We start from the raw sequence: 15199 nt of genomic DNA on the forward strand, positions 1-15199 counted from the left end.
GGAAGTCCCAGGATGGTACATTTTTTACCAATGATGAACGTGCGTCAATACATCATAATCACCTAAAGTCCAAACTTTACCTTAGGGTTTGCTCTTGGTTTTGTATGTTCTGTGGGTTTAGACAAATCTATAATGACATCTCCATTATTATAATATCACACAGAGTATTTTCCCTGTCCCAGAAATCTTCTGCTCTGCCTGTTCATCTCCCCAACTCCACCCTGGCAACCGCTGATCTTTTTCTTGTCTCATAGTTTTGCTTTTTTCAGAATGTCCTCAAGTTGGACTCATACAGTATGTAGCCTTTTCATATATGCTTCTTTCACTTAACATCATACTTTTAAGTTTCCTTGTCTTTTCATGGCTTGATAGTTTATTTCTTCTTAGTGCTGATTAACATTCCATGGTCTTGAGGTAACCATAGTTTATTAATCCATTCACCTACTGAAGGACGTATTATTTGCTTCCAAGTTTAGCAGTTATGAACATAGCTGCTGTGAACCTCCATGGCATATTTTTGTGTGGACATATGTTTTCAACTCCTTTGGGTAAATACCAAGGAGCATGATTGCTGGATCATATGGAAAGTCATTACCTTTTCAAATATTGTCTCTTGCCTATTATCTCTATTAATCTCCTTCTGGGACTACCATTAGATGTTTATAATGTTGTTTGAGGCTGAGCCAGCTAGTGAGCCAGCTAGTGTGATAAAGTTTAATTTCTTGTACAATGTTTTGTGCCTCTTCAAGTTGGTAACTGCCTCATTTTTTTTTTCCATTTGCTTTGTTCTCGGTTTACCAGTTGTTAATTGTTCATATTATTGACATGCTTTCAGTACTGTTTTTCACACAGGGTCAAGCCTATTAATCTATCCGTTGAAGTTGTTTTCCCAGAGGACTTCTTCCCCTTCTCCTGTTTAAAGATGGCTCCTTGTTAGGCCAGGTGTGTAGCTATCAGCCTGAGGTTCTCCCTTCATTGTCATTTTGGAAATTCCCATTGCTTGTGTCCTGTGTTGATATCCCTGTTTTTTAGATCCCATTAGTTTGTAGCACATCCTCCACAGCTTGCTGAACAAAAAGGTGGAGAAGAGATAAATTTTGAGACCCTGAATGTTTGAGAATATTTTTATTCTACCTTTCTGTTATTTGATAATTTGTCTGGGTATTAAGCTCTAGAAAGAAAATTTTTCTTAGAATTTTGAAAGCATTTCTTCATTGTCTTCTAGTTTATCACTGAAATTATTGCTAAATCTAACGACATTCTGGTTCCTATAATGTTGTGAGCAGCTTCTTTTTAAATTTTTTCTTTTGTAGAAGCCCTTGGGACTTTTTCCTTTGTCCTTGCTATTGTGCAGTTCAGTAATAACAGTGGTCCCCAGCCTTTTTGGCACCAGGGACCAGTTTCGTGGATGACAGTTTTTCCTCGGACGGTGGTGGGGGGATGGTTCAGGCGGTAATGCGAGCTATGGGGAGCAGCAGATGAAGCTTTGCTCGCTTGCCCGCTGATCACCTCCTGCTGTACGGCCCGGTTCCTAACCGGCTTCGGACCGGTACCAGTCTGCGTCTTGGGGGTTGGGGACCCCTGAGTAATAACATACTTGGGTACTTAATGGGTCTTTCTCAGTTTGGAGACTCATATTCTTCAGATCTGAGATATTTCTTGTATTATTTCTTTGGTAGTTTCTTCCTTCCATGTTCTTTTTTTCTCTGCCTTTTTTTTTTTTTCACATTTTGGAATTGATTCATCATGTGATTTTTAAAACCGTTTTCCTCTCATAGTGTTTTCTTTTGTTCTTTTTCCGGGAGAGGGTCTTGACTTTATCTTCCAACTCTTTAATTTTTTATTTTATCCATTTGTGCAGAGTTAACATAGCAGGCCTGAGACTGTTACCCTTAGAAAGGTCTGCTTGCAAGGTTGGCCCTTGGCTGGTGTCTGGGACCTTGGATTTTGGAAGGGTTCCCACCATTCCTCAATAAGAGTGGTTCAGTGTGCTTAAACTGTTCAAACATGATTTATGCTGAACACCTGCTTTCCCCCTGGGTGTCTGTAACTTTGGTATGGCTAGGCAGACGGTACCTCCAACAAAAACCCTGTGCAGGGACTTCCCTGGTGGTCCAGGGGTAAAGAATCCACCTTACTGTGCAGGGGATCCCTGGTCAGGGAACTAAGATCCCACAAGCCGCAGGGCAACTAAGCTCGCGTGCCACAACTACTGAGCTCTTGTGCCTCAATTAGAGAGCTTGAGTGCTGCAGACTACAGAGCCCACATGCTCTAGAGCCCACGTGCCACAACTACAGAGCCCACGCGCCCTGGAGCCTGCGCGCCACAACTAAAGGAGAAGAGAAAACCTGCACGCCACAACTAGAGAGAAGCCCGTGCACCACAACGAAGAGCCCCAATGTAAGATCCTGTGTGCCGCAACTAAGACCCGACGCAGCCAAGAATAAATTAAATAAATAAATAAATAAATCTTAAAAAAAAAAAAAACCTGAGCACTGGGTCTCTAATGAACTTACCTGGTAGACAGTATTTCACATATGTTGTCACAACCCATTGCTGGAGGAATTTAGCATCCCCCGTCTGACTCCCTTGGAAGCAGAAGACCCTTGGAAGCTTGTGTCTAGTTTCCTCTGGACTTGGTACGTTTTCCTTTTGCTGATTTTGCTTTGTATCCTTTTGCTCTAATAAATCATAGCTGTGAATGTGACTGTGTGTCAAGTCCTGTGAGTCCTTCTAGCATACTACTGAACCTGGGGGTGGTCTTGGGGGCTTATGACACACTGTCATATTTAACTCTCCCAATGTTCTTTATTTTTTATTCTCACTTGCTCTCTCTTTTAAAAATAGCATCCTTTAAAATCTTTCCTAATGTCTTTTAGGATGTTAGTAATTAACTTTTTTTATGTGTGAAATTTTCTTCTCATTCCCGAATTTTTTTTTTTTCTAAAAATTAATTTGTGTGTGTTTACTTGGTTCCCTTTCTTTCATGCTAACAAGCCTTCTTTGTGCCTGGTGATTCTAGGCTGTCTGTTCTCACTTTAAATATTTATTCTTAAATGTGAGACAATTGGAAGCTTATGCACATCAGTTTGACTATGGGGTGAGTTGGTGGTGAGCTAGCTTCACTGTTGGAAGCCCTCCAAATGCAGATATTTTCTTTGGACATTCAGTTTCTCCAGGAAAATACTACCCAGTTGCTTACCTGGGAAGATATATGTCTAGTCCCATATATGTCTAGTTCCAGGATTCTGAGAGCCACATGAACGGGGGCTGGTGGTTTATGGTGTGGAGATTTTCATTCACTAGGAAGTAATAGGATTATTGTGGAAATATTATTTTATGGTTCACATTTGTAAAATATAGATGAAGGAAATGGTTAATTGGGTTTCTTCCTCTGAAGTCCCCTAACTCTCTGTAGACTGGGTGATAGACTAGTAGGGACCATCTGTTGTTCCTGGATGTAGTCTGAAGAACATTGCATTAGGTAATAAAGAGGCTGTTGTTAAGGGAAATAAGAGTCGGTGTGACACACTAGCTCATTCTTTTATTCAGCAAGCATTTATTAATTACCTTTTAAAACCCCTGACCTCAGGGAATAAAGTAGGTTACAAGAAAGATACTTCCCTGCTCCCTTGGGACTTGCATTTTTGCATAAGGATGGACATTAAACAATTTATCATCTGGTTATTTAATTACAGTTGTTGGAGGCTCACAGGGCATTCATATATAGGAGACCTGCTCTGGGGTTCAGGGATGGCATCTCTGAAAGTATGAATCAGGAAAGTGGTGGGAAAATGAGAAGAGAGTGGCAAAGAATGAGACTAAAGATCTTATTCAGGATAATAATAATTGTGAGATTAAATGAGGTATAGAATGTGTTTAGTGCCTGGTACTTGTGCTCAATAAGTGTTAACTAGTAATTATATTATTTGTAGGAATATTATTATATTGGATGATCAAATAGAAGACATTTGATTTTTAGTATTTAATTTATAAAAAGTTTTGTGTTAACAGTACAATAAAACAATATATTCATAGAATCATTTATTACTAAAAAAAAATCCTTTGTTGTATAGAAATTTTGGTATTTCAGAGTGTTGCTAGAGCAGAGATTGTGCTTAACTTCTTAACAGTTATATCTCCAGCACCCAGCATAGTGTCTGACACATACAAAGTGCTTAGTCTTTTTTTTTTTTCATTTATTTTTGGCTGCATTGTGTCTTCATTGCTGCATGTGGGCAAGTGGGGGCTACTCTTCGTTGCAATGCATGGGCTTCTCATTGCTGTCGCAGAGCATGGGCTCTATGTGTGCAGGGTTCAGTAGTTGTGGCTCGTGGGCTCTAGAGCGCAGGCTCAGTAGTTGTGGCTCACGGACTTAGTTGCTCCACGGCATGTGGGATCTTCCCGAACCAGGGCTTGAACCCCTGTCCCGTGCATTGGCAGGCGGATTCTTTTTTTTTTTTTTTAAAGAAAGTGTTAGGGGTAGGAGTTTATTAATTAATTAATTAATTTTTGCTGTGTTGAGTCTTCATTTCTGTGCGAGGGCTATCTGTAGTTGTGGCAAGCGGGGGCCACTCTTCATCGCGGTGCGCGGGCCTCTCACTATCGTGGCCTCTCTTGTGCGGAGCACAGGGTCCAGACGTGCAGGCTCAGTAGTTGTGGCTCACGGGCCTAGTTGCTCCACGGCATGTGGGATCCTCCCAGACCAGGGCTCGAACCTGTGTCCCCTGCATTAGCAGGTAGATTCTCAACCACTGCTCCACCAGGGAAGCCCGGCAGGCGGATTCTTAATGACTGCGCCACCAGGGAAGTCTCTCAGATTCTTTTTTTAAGACTAAGCACTTTGGGGGATTTCCCTGGTGGCTCAGTGGTTAAGAATCTGCCTGCCAATGCACGGGACACGGGTTCGAGCCCTGGTTCAGGAAGATCCCACATGCCGTGGAGCAACTAAGCCCGTGCGCCACAACTACTGAGTCTGCGCTCTAGAGCCTGTGCCTTGCAACAAGAGAAGCCACCGCAATGAGAAGCCCGGGCACCGCAATGAAGAGGAACCCCCGCTCACCTCAACTAGAGAAAGCCCGCGCGCAGCAATGAAGACCCAATGCAGTTAAATATAAATAAATAAATAAATTTATAAAAGAAAAAGAATCCAAAATGAGTACTAGAAATTCCGGGTAACCTAGAAGCTGGGAAGGATATGTGATTTCAGATACAAGAAATACTTTACTTTTTTCCTTACTAAGGCATTTGTTTGGTCATGTTCCTTCAAGGGAATTGCAAGTGGCCTTTTGATTAGAATTTAAATATTATCCTTTTCATATATATTCAATACCTTTTCTGTAGCCAGCAAGGATCTGTTAGGACAAAGTACTTTTCTTCTCTTGGGGGAGTATAATTGTTGCTCTTTAGCCCTCCAGCACTCAGACCTATGATGTATTAATTATCTATTGCTGAAAAACAAATTACCTCAAAAAACAACAGACATTTATTATCTCACAGTTTCTGTGGGTCAGGAATATGAGAGTGGCTTAGCTGGTGCCTCTGGTTCAGTGTCTCATTTGAAGTTGCAGTCAAGCTGTTGGCTGGGGTTGAAGGTATCTGAAAGATTAGTGGGAGGATGTGCTTCTATTCACTTCTCTTATCGTTGGCAGGAAGCCTTAGTTCTTTGCCATGTGGACCTCTCCATAGGCTGCCTGAGTGTCCTCATGACATGGCTCTTGGCTTTCTCTAGAGCAAGTGATGAGGAAGAGGCAGGGATTGGGGGGTGGAGGGGCGGAGAAAACAAGCCAGTTGGAGATGAAATCCTCCGTCTTTGATAACCTAATATCGGAAGACAGACATCATCACGTCTGTTGTAGTCCAGCGATTAGAATGACCAACCCTGGTACAGTGTGGGAGGTGTGAATATCAGGAGGTGTGCTCATTGGGAGCCATCTCAGAGACTGCCTGCCCCACACTCAGTCAGCGGGATCAACTTCTTCCAGCCCAGTGTATCAAATATATTTAGAAGTATAGGTTAATTAAACTAGAGCTTGATTAATATTTGTACATTGTTTCTGTTGTAAATTGAGAGTTCCCACATTTCTGAGCTTGTTGGTTTGGCATTTTTGCTACTCTCTCTTTTTTTTCTCTTTTCCCACTTTCCCTTCCTTGTCCTTTTTATATTTCTCAGATTTATTCAGAAAATTGTTCATTGTTTTCTACTTTCAACTTAACGTTGGGGGGTACTAGAGAAAATTGGGTTAGATGCTTATAGCTTGTAGATCCTGTTAGATTATAAATTTCAGTCTCTTACAATAATGCATGTAGATAAAAATTCAATTAACAATCAAGCTAAGAAGAAAAAAAAAGAGAGAATTTTATTCAAGCCAAACTGAGGATTATAACCCAGGAGACAAACTGTCAAGCTTTCTGAGGTTCTACCAGTTAGGAGCTAGAGATGCAGTGTTATGCATTTTTGAGACAATTGTGGATCATATTATACATAAAGTTCATCAGAGATGTTTTGGTCAGGTATGTATGTTCAGAGCGAGCCTTTAGGTCAGTGTGACCCCCTATATAGGATGCGAAAGAAATATTAATCTTAAAATTACAATGTTGGTATCAGAAGAAAGGGACCATTTTTCTCAAAGGTTGATTATATCCTCCTGCCTAGAGGAGGTCTGGTTAATGTGTAATGCAGATACACATTGTACATTGGGAAAGGCCCATCACAGATGGGGGCGGTTTGGGGCATGTTTGTGTGTGATTCAGTTCTGACTTAGTTTGCTTGTCCTGCTGTAGAGAAATTTATGATTTTCCTTATGTGTATAATAATAATACTAATTTTGTGGTTTTAAGTCTTCAAGGAAAAGTGAATAAAGTAAATAAAAGGTATTATTTGTAGGTATATTTGATTTTACTTGTATGTGGTTATTATATGTTTTATTAAAAAATAAATGATTACTGGGCTTTAGCACTTATGGATAGAGAACATGGGCCTTCTCTATAAATTAAGAGCCAGGAGATTTTTGTTTGAGTTTAGGAACAAAATTATTTTGTAGCTTTCAGAGGTACTTTTCTTCCTAAATCGTGAGCTTGAGCATCAGATTTCGGAAAGCTGAATTATTACTGAGGGCACTACAGCCCTCAGCCTGTGAATAGGTTTTATGCTGACACTTCACTTGTTAAATCTGTGTGGAATTCAGATACTTGATCCCTATGGAAATGCTGTTTTAAATAGTATTAGGTTCTCTTCCTACCCTCTAAACTCCTCCCCCTCTAAAACCTGAAGATTAGCCTGTATTGAATCAGAGCTCAATCAGAATTTTTAAATCTTTTTAAAAAATCTTAAAGCAATCATAAACTTACAGAAAAGCTACGAGTAAAGCACAAAGAATTTTAATCCCAAACCATTTTAGTCGTAAGTTGATGATATGATGCCCTATCACCCCTGAATACTTCACTGCCTTTTCTACAAATTAAAATGTTACTGTGTTACCCATAACACACCTAATAAAATCAGGAAGTTAACATTGATGCCTTATCACTACCACCTACTTCTCAGGCCCCATTCAGGTTTTATATTTGTCCAGTAATGTCCTTTATATCAGAAGGATGAAGTCCAGAATCGTGTTATATTTAGTTCTTACGTCTTTTTTGTCTCTTTCATTCTGGAATGAAATGTATCATCTGGTTATTTTGTAGACTGTTCCTCAGTTTGGATTTGTTAACATTTCCTCATGGTTAGGTTTATGTTATACATATTTGATAGGAACATCTCAGATGCAATGCTGTGTCCTTATATCCTATCAGGTGACACAATTCAGACTGTCCAGCTGTTGATGATGCTAACTTTGATAACTTGATTAAGATGATGAGCCAAACTTCTTCATTATAGAATTACTCTTTACATTGTATGGGCATGCTTAGAAGCTGTGTAAATATCTCAGTCTTTTTTCTTTTTTAAATGGATTCTTTTTTTTTAAAATTTATTTATTTTATTTATTTATTTTTGGCTGTGTTGGGTCTTCGTTGCTGCGCGTGGGCTTCCTCTAGTTGAGGCGAGCGGGGGCTACTCTTTGTTGCGATGCGTGGGCTTCTCATTTTGGTGGCTTCTCTTGTTGCAGAGCACGGGCTCTAGGCGCACGGGCTTCAGTAGTTGCGGCATGCGGGCTCAGTAGTTGTGGCTTGTGGGCTCTAGAGCACAGGTTCAGTAGTTGTGGCACACGGGCTTAGTTGCTCCGTGGTATGTGGAATCTTCCCAGACCAGGGCTTGAACCTGTGTCGCCTGCATTGGCAGGCGGATTCTCAACCACTGCGCCACCAGGGAATCCCAATATCTCAGTCTTCATGAAGCTTTTAGTTTATTCAGGGATTCCTAAGAGTACAGACTAATTGTTTCTGTTATTCAATGGATGATATGTTTTATCGTTATTTATTTTTATGCTCAAATTATTCCAGATATGGCCAGTGAGAGCCCCCTTAGTCTGGCTTCTCTGTCCTTTTGACATGTCTCCATCATTCTTTGAGCATTTCCTTTTTTTCTGACGTGACAAAATGTTCTAGACTTCTCTGGATCTTCCTTGTGTTTCAGAGCTGGAAATCATCAGCTGTTTCTCTAAGGAGCCCTGGTTCCTTTTAGAGGAGAATGATTTTTAAAAACCAAGATATAGGGGCTAGGTAGACTCATTACTACTGAGTTGTCCTTGTTTCTAAGTCTTCTTAGTGAACAGAGTTAGGGAATAGACGTAGTCCTATCCACACATTCCAGGTATGTGTGTGTATACATATTTATATCAATATTAATTTCCATATCTATATATTGAAAGCTCTGTGTTTACACTGCCTCTAATTTTATTTCAACACGAGGGTCCTTTGTAGTTTTATCCCTTTCTTTATTTGTAACTTCTTTCTCTGACAGTAAGAAACCTGGCTGTCATTATTCTTAACATATTTACTTCTTTGATTATTCTCCCTTCATGTAACCAATCTCCCATCACTGTCATTCCCTGTCACCACTTGCTCCCAAGTGCAGATGCCCTCCTCACTCTGCTTGGGCTCCAACGCCCCTGATTTTTGAACCGCCACCCCCACCTTATGTGGGTGCCCTCCTTGCCTTGCCTTGCTCAAGCTCGTATTCCTTACCCTGTGCTGCTTCCCTATGTGGACATCCCTCTCACCCTGTTCTGTGCCAGAACACCCTCTCCCTCGTCATGCAAATGCCCAACACAGTCCATCTGCCCTGGCTGGGCCCCACTCTCTTGTCTCTTAGTCTCACTCAGGCTTTGAAACCCAGCTTTGGGCTATCCTCCTTATGGACACCCTCCTTATCCCATTTCAGCTCTGACACCCTATGTGGCCTGCTCTCCCATGTAGATACCCTTCTCACCCTGCTTAGATTCTAATACCCCATGCCTGGCTGCCCTCTCAATGGGAGTCTTTCCTTACTCCATTCATGCTCTGACACCCTTTGCTGGGCTGCCTTCCACATGTGGACGCCCTCTTCGCCCTGTTCATGCTCCATTTCTTCCACACAAATGCCTTACTCATCCTGCTCCGACTCCTGCATCTCCTCCCCGAAGCACACACAGATGCCTACCTTGCTCTACCCCTCTTAATGGCTTTTGTATTGAATTATTTACTGAAGGGAAGGGAGAGGAAGGGAAAGGAAGAGCCAGCATATTTTAGGGGAACAATGTGATCCAAGTTTATGTTTGACAGAAACAAATCTTCCCCTGCCGTGGTAGATATCTGGAGACAATGGAAAGGGCATTTGGGAAGCTGCTTTTGGAACTTCATTAGTATTTGGGATTACTGGTATAAATAGGTTCTTTATTTGTGAATCAGAGACTTCTATGTATGGAAAAACTTGGGTAGTTGGTAAGCTCAGAATAGTAGGAAGGGAATAAACTAAAAGCAAGAAGTGTTTAGGGAAGGATGATGTTTGAATTCACTTCTTGATAAAATTGGTTTGGCTCTATGTTAATATCCTTGCCTACAAGTGTCCATATAGTCTTACAGTGTCCATTAAAAAAAACAAGTTAATTATTTAATAACCCGTTTTATGAGCTCAGTATTAAATTTCAGAATGTTATTGCGGTATTTTCTTACCTTTAATCATTTATGTACTATTAGTTTAGCCATATCCTGTGTCCTTTACTTAGCTGAACTTGAAGTTGGCTTACCTTTTTCACTTAGCCTTGTCAAAGGAATAGTATCTTTGTAATCATAGTGCTAATTATATTTTTTTTGTATCACATGTTAAAATGAATGTAAAACTTAAAATTTTTAAAGTTCATTAGGTGCCATATAAAGTCATATTACAACCCACTGGTGCAGAGTCCACTTTGGGAAATGTGTTAATATAACCAGTATAAATATTCGATATATTTTCCTGATTTGTGTTTGTTACTTGGTATCTAGAGCCTATTTGTCTTTTTTTTTTTTTTTGGTAGCATGATTTTTTTCTAGGTGTCTTTTCCCCCAGTATGATTTTTTTCTTCGCTTTTTTTCTCATTTAGATGAAGACTTATATTAAGTGAATTTTAATGTCATTCCCAACCCCATCATGGTCTGAGGGCCTTTTAGAAATTGGTTAAAATGTACACAGAGGCAAAGATTTTAGCCTATGACCTTTTCAAGAATTTTCTGAGTGCAACTAGGAACAAATTATCCATTGTTCACAGTGCTTTGCTCAATGTTATGCCTTCTCTTGCTAAATCCTCTTACTTGTTGAAATCTTCTATCTTAAGTAGCTAACAGCTTAATACAGATCATATTAAAAGGTTATTTTTCTTCCTGTAGTTTAGGCCCTTTACATTTCTGCAATAATATCCAAAGTTTTATATAAGGTAGCATGAAGTGTTCAAAAAGTTTTTTCCCCAATTGGGAAAGTAATACATGCCAATTGACAGTAAGAGAAACTCATAAGAGTAAAAGAGAGGAAAAAAATCAACTCATTTTTACCTCTCAGATACAATTTATCTTAAAAAATAATTTTTAAAAAAAAATATACCCACTCCAGGCATAGTCATTTCTTTGTTATGAGTTCCAATAGGATTTAACTTTATTTTGGAAAACTGTAGAGTCACAAAAATGGTTTCATTTTATTTTTCACTTTTAAAATTATTAGTGAAATGAGCACATTTTCATATATTTATTGACTACTCATCTTCTGTGAATTGCTTCGTATTTCTTCAGTTTTTGCATTAAATAGTCTTATTAATATATAATACAACCTGGGACTTCCCTGGTGGCACAGTGATTGAGAATCTCCCTGCCAATGCACAGGACACGGGTTTGAGACCTGGTCCTGGAGGATCTCACGTGCTGCGGATCAACTAAGCCCGTGCGCCACAACTACTGAGCCTGTGCTCTAGAGCCTGTGAGCCACAACTACGGAGCCCATGTGCCACGACTACTGAAGCCCGTGTGACTAGAGCCCATGCTTCTCAACAGAAGCCACCAAAATGAGAAGCCCACGCATCGCAGCGAAGAGTGGCCCCCGCTCACTGCAACTAGAGGGAGCCTGCGTGTAGTAACAAAGACCCAACACAGCCAGAAATAAATAAACAAATAAACAGATAAATATAGTATAACCTTATACTATATTAGTATGTAAACCTTTTGGCCGCTAGTTGTTGCACATTCTTTTACTTCCTGTTACTTGTCTTTTTCTTTGTAAGTAGTGTCTTGTTTTTTTAAAGCAGGATTAAAACGTTTTTATGTAGGTAAATATATGGGTGTTTTTTGTTAATGGCTTCTGGATTTTGTCTTGTTTAGGAAAATCTGTCCTACCCAAATATTATGAGATTATTCTTCAGTATTTTTCCTAGTAATTTTATGACTGTTTTTCTTTTTTTACGTTAGGTTCTTAATCTCTCTCTCTCTCTCTCTCTCTCTCTCTCTCTCTCTCTCACACACACACACACACACACACACACACACACACACACGCATGTATTTTAAAATGTTCTGTTGACAAGTCATTCTTTTACCTCTGATTTGAAATATTAACTTTATCATGTTAACTTTCTATGTACATACTAATATCTGCTCTATGACTATAATTAGTTTATCCTTATAATATATTGGTTTTGTTATAAAAGCTTAATATTGAATAGAATGTTTTAAGTACCTGATAATGCGAGTCTCCTCTGGTTGTTGTTTTTCAGAAAGTTATTTGGTATTCTCACAAATTTGTCCTTTCAAGTGAACTTCAGAATCAATTTGCCATTTTAAATAAGCCCCACATCTTCCAAATCCATTATAATATCTTCTCACTACTTCTCGTCTACTTTTTTTTTTTTTTAAGGACATAGTTTTTTAAAAAAAATTAATTTGTATTTGGCTGCATTGGGTCCTCGTTGCTGCGTGTGGGCTTTCTCTAGTTGCAGCAAGCAGGGGCTGCTCTTCGTTGTGGTGCGCAGGCTTCTCATGGCAGTGGCTTCTCGTTGCAGAGCATGGGCTCTAGGCGCATGGACTTCAGTAGTTGTGGCTCGTGGGCTCTAGAGAGCAGGCTCCGTAGTTGTGGCGCACAGGCTTAGTTGCTCTGCGGCATGTGGTATCTTCCCGAACCAGGGCTCGAACCCGTGTCCCCTGCATTGGCAGGCGGATTCTTAACCACTGCGACAGCAGGGAAGTCCCTCCTCTACTTTTATTAGCGTAATTTAAGCTACCATTTTTCTCTTGCCTAGACTATCTTCTAACATACAGCAGCAAGAAGACTCTTTTAACAATTTTTTTTAAGATTTTTTTTTTTGATGTGGACCATTTTTAAAGCCTTTATTGAATTCTGTTACAATATTGCTTCTGTTTTATGATTTGGGTTTTTGGCCGCGAGGCATGTGGGATCTTAGCTCCCCAACTAGGGACTGAACCCGCACCCCATGCATTGGAAGGCGAAGTCTTAACCACTGGACTGCCAGGGAAGTCCCAAGAAGACTCTTAAAAGACGTAAATCTGATCATGTTGCTCCCTTGTTTACATCCCTTCAATATCTTCTTTCCCTCTCTTTTTCATTACCTATTGCTGCATAACAAAGTACTACAAAGCTTTATAGCTTAAAATGGCCTGTTTATTTTGCTCACAATTTTGGGAGTCAGGAATTCATGACGGGTTCAACAATGTTCCACAAGGTGTTGGCTGGGGTGGCTGGGGCTGGAGAATCCCTCCCAGTACAACTTCTTCAGTCACATGTCTGGCACCTCAGTGCTTCTTGGCCTCTGTCTCCACATGGCATCTCATTCTTCACGATCTCTCCACGTGGCGTGGAGTTTTCACAGTATGGTGGTCTCAGAATAATCACACTTTTTACGTGCAGCTGGCTTCCAAGGAGAAGGGAAAGAAAAACTGTCAGACCAATTAAGGGCTGTGCCTAGAACTGGCACAGTGTCCCTTCTACCATATTTTATTGGTCAGAACAGTCACAGAACCTGCCTAGTTGCAAGAAAATGGAAAAATAGACTCTACTTTTTGATGTGGGAATTGCAAGATCTTATTACAGGAGAGCATGTGGGTTGAGAGATACCATGACTGTATTTGAAAAATATAATCTGCCACACCATCAAACTCAAAATAAATTCAAAGCTTTTAAAATGACCCACAAGGCTTTTCATGATCTGACCCATCCCTGCTTCTCTCTCTGACCTCATCCCCTGTATTTTCTTCTTTTGTTCCCTTTAGTTTAGCCACAATGGCCTCTTTGCTAGGCTTTGAATGTACCACACTCGTTCCAGCGTCAGATGTATTTTACCTGCCTCTGCTGCCTTGAATGTTCTTCTTTAGACCTTTGCATAGGTCTTCCCATTCTCTTCATTTAGGTCTCCCCTCAAATGTCAGCTCTTCCTGACCACCTTATCTGATAGAATCTTGGTCGCTTAGTACCCCTAATCTTGCTTTTTCTTCTACATAGATTTTAGGGCTGGTATGAGCCTGGGGGACCTGCATATACTTTTCTTCCCTCTTTGTTTTCTGTACAAGTTTAGAAATAGAAGACCAAAGGTAAAGACCAAAATATATATGAAATATATAAATATTTGTGTGTATATGTATGTGTGTGTTCAGTGTGAAGTTGGAGACCCAGTGGGCCTGCTATCTAAACCTCAGAATTAGGCAGACTTACCCACCTAGTCTCAGGCAGTGTTGGTTACTCCCTTCTGCAGGGTGAGTCCCCTGATCAACTCTTGGAATGTTGATATAGAGGAAAATTCTTGTACTCTGTAACAAGCCTGTTCCCAAGTAAAGAAGGGTAGAGCTGAGTTGTGTGTACCTATTTATTATTCTCATTTTTATCAATCTGACTGACTAAAGGAGGATGAAAGGAGGGGAATAAAGGAAGTGTCAGAGATGACTCTCAGATCTGAGAAACTTGGTGGATTGTGGTACTATTTACTAAGATAGGAAGTATGGTAGGAAGATTATAAATTAAATTTTAGAAACACTGACTTTGAAGTGTCTTAAGATACCCACGTGGAGATACCAAATAGGCATTTGGATGACACATTTGAACATACAGATTTGGTAGTTGTATTAGTTTTCTATTGCTATGTAACAAACTACCAGAAACACAGTGGCTTAAAACAATACAAAATTATTATCTCACAGTTTCTGTGGGTCAGGAATCTGGGCACTGGTTAGCTGGGTTCTCTGCTCAGGTCCTCACCAGAATGAAATCAAGGTATTGGTCAGGGCTATGATCTCATCTGAGGCTCGGGGTCCTCTTCCAAGCTCACTGGTTGTTGATAGAATTTAGGTCCTTACAGTTGTAGGACTGAGGCCTTCAGCTCCAAGAGGCCTCTTGCTGTTCCCTGCCATGTGGCCTTCCCCACAGCATGGTAGATTGCTTCTTCAAGGCCAACAAAGTATTTTTGGTGCTTCATATCTCTTTTTTGGCTTCCCTGGTTAGGACAGACTCATCTGAGATAATCTCCCACTTAAGTCAACTGATTAGGGACTTTAATTGCATCCTCAGAGTCCCTTTTGCCATGTAATGTAACAGTCATGAAAGGGATATCCCTTCATGCAAGTCCTTCTCACTCTTAAGGAAGAGAATTATACAGGGTGTGTCCACCAAGGAATGAGACTCTTGGGGCTTAGTCATTAGCAGTCATCATAGTAGTAATCAGTAGGATAGTCAGTGAATACACAAGATTGCCCAAGAGAAAGGGTGAACAGAAGAGAGATTAGGGGATAATTTCAGAATTATTGGTACCTTGA

General features: G+C 40.2%; 1 protein-coding gene across 7 annotated transcripts in view; it reads left to right on the forward strand.

The window, feature by feature from the left end:
* Positions 1-15199, forward strand: part of NF1 (neurofibromin 1) — a 250822-nt gene that overhangs the window by 27883 nt on the left and 207740 nt on the right. The window lies entirely within an intron of this gene.

The sequence above is a fragment of the Stenella coeruleoalba genome, assembly GCF_951394435.1.
Source record: "Stenella coeruleoalba genome assembly, chromosome: 19".
Lineage (NCBI taxonomy): Eukaryota > Metazoa > Chordata > Mammalia > Artiodactyla > Delphinidae > Stenella > Stenella coeruleoalba.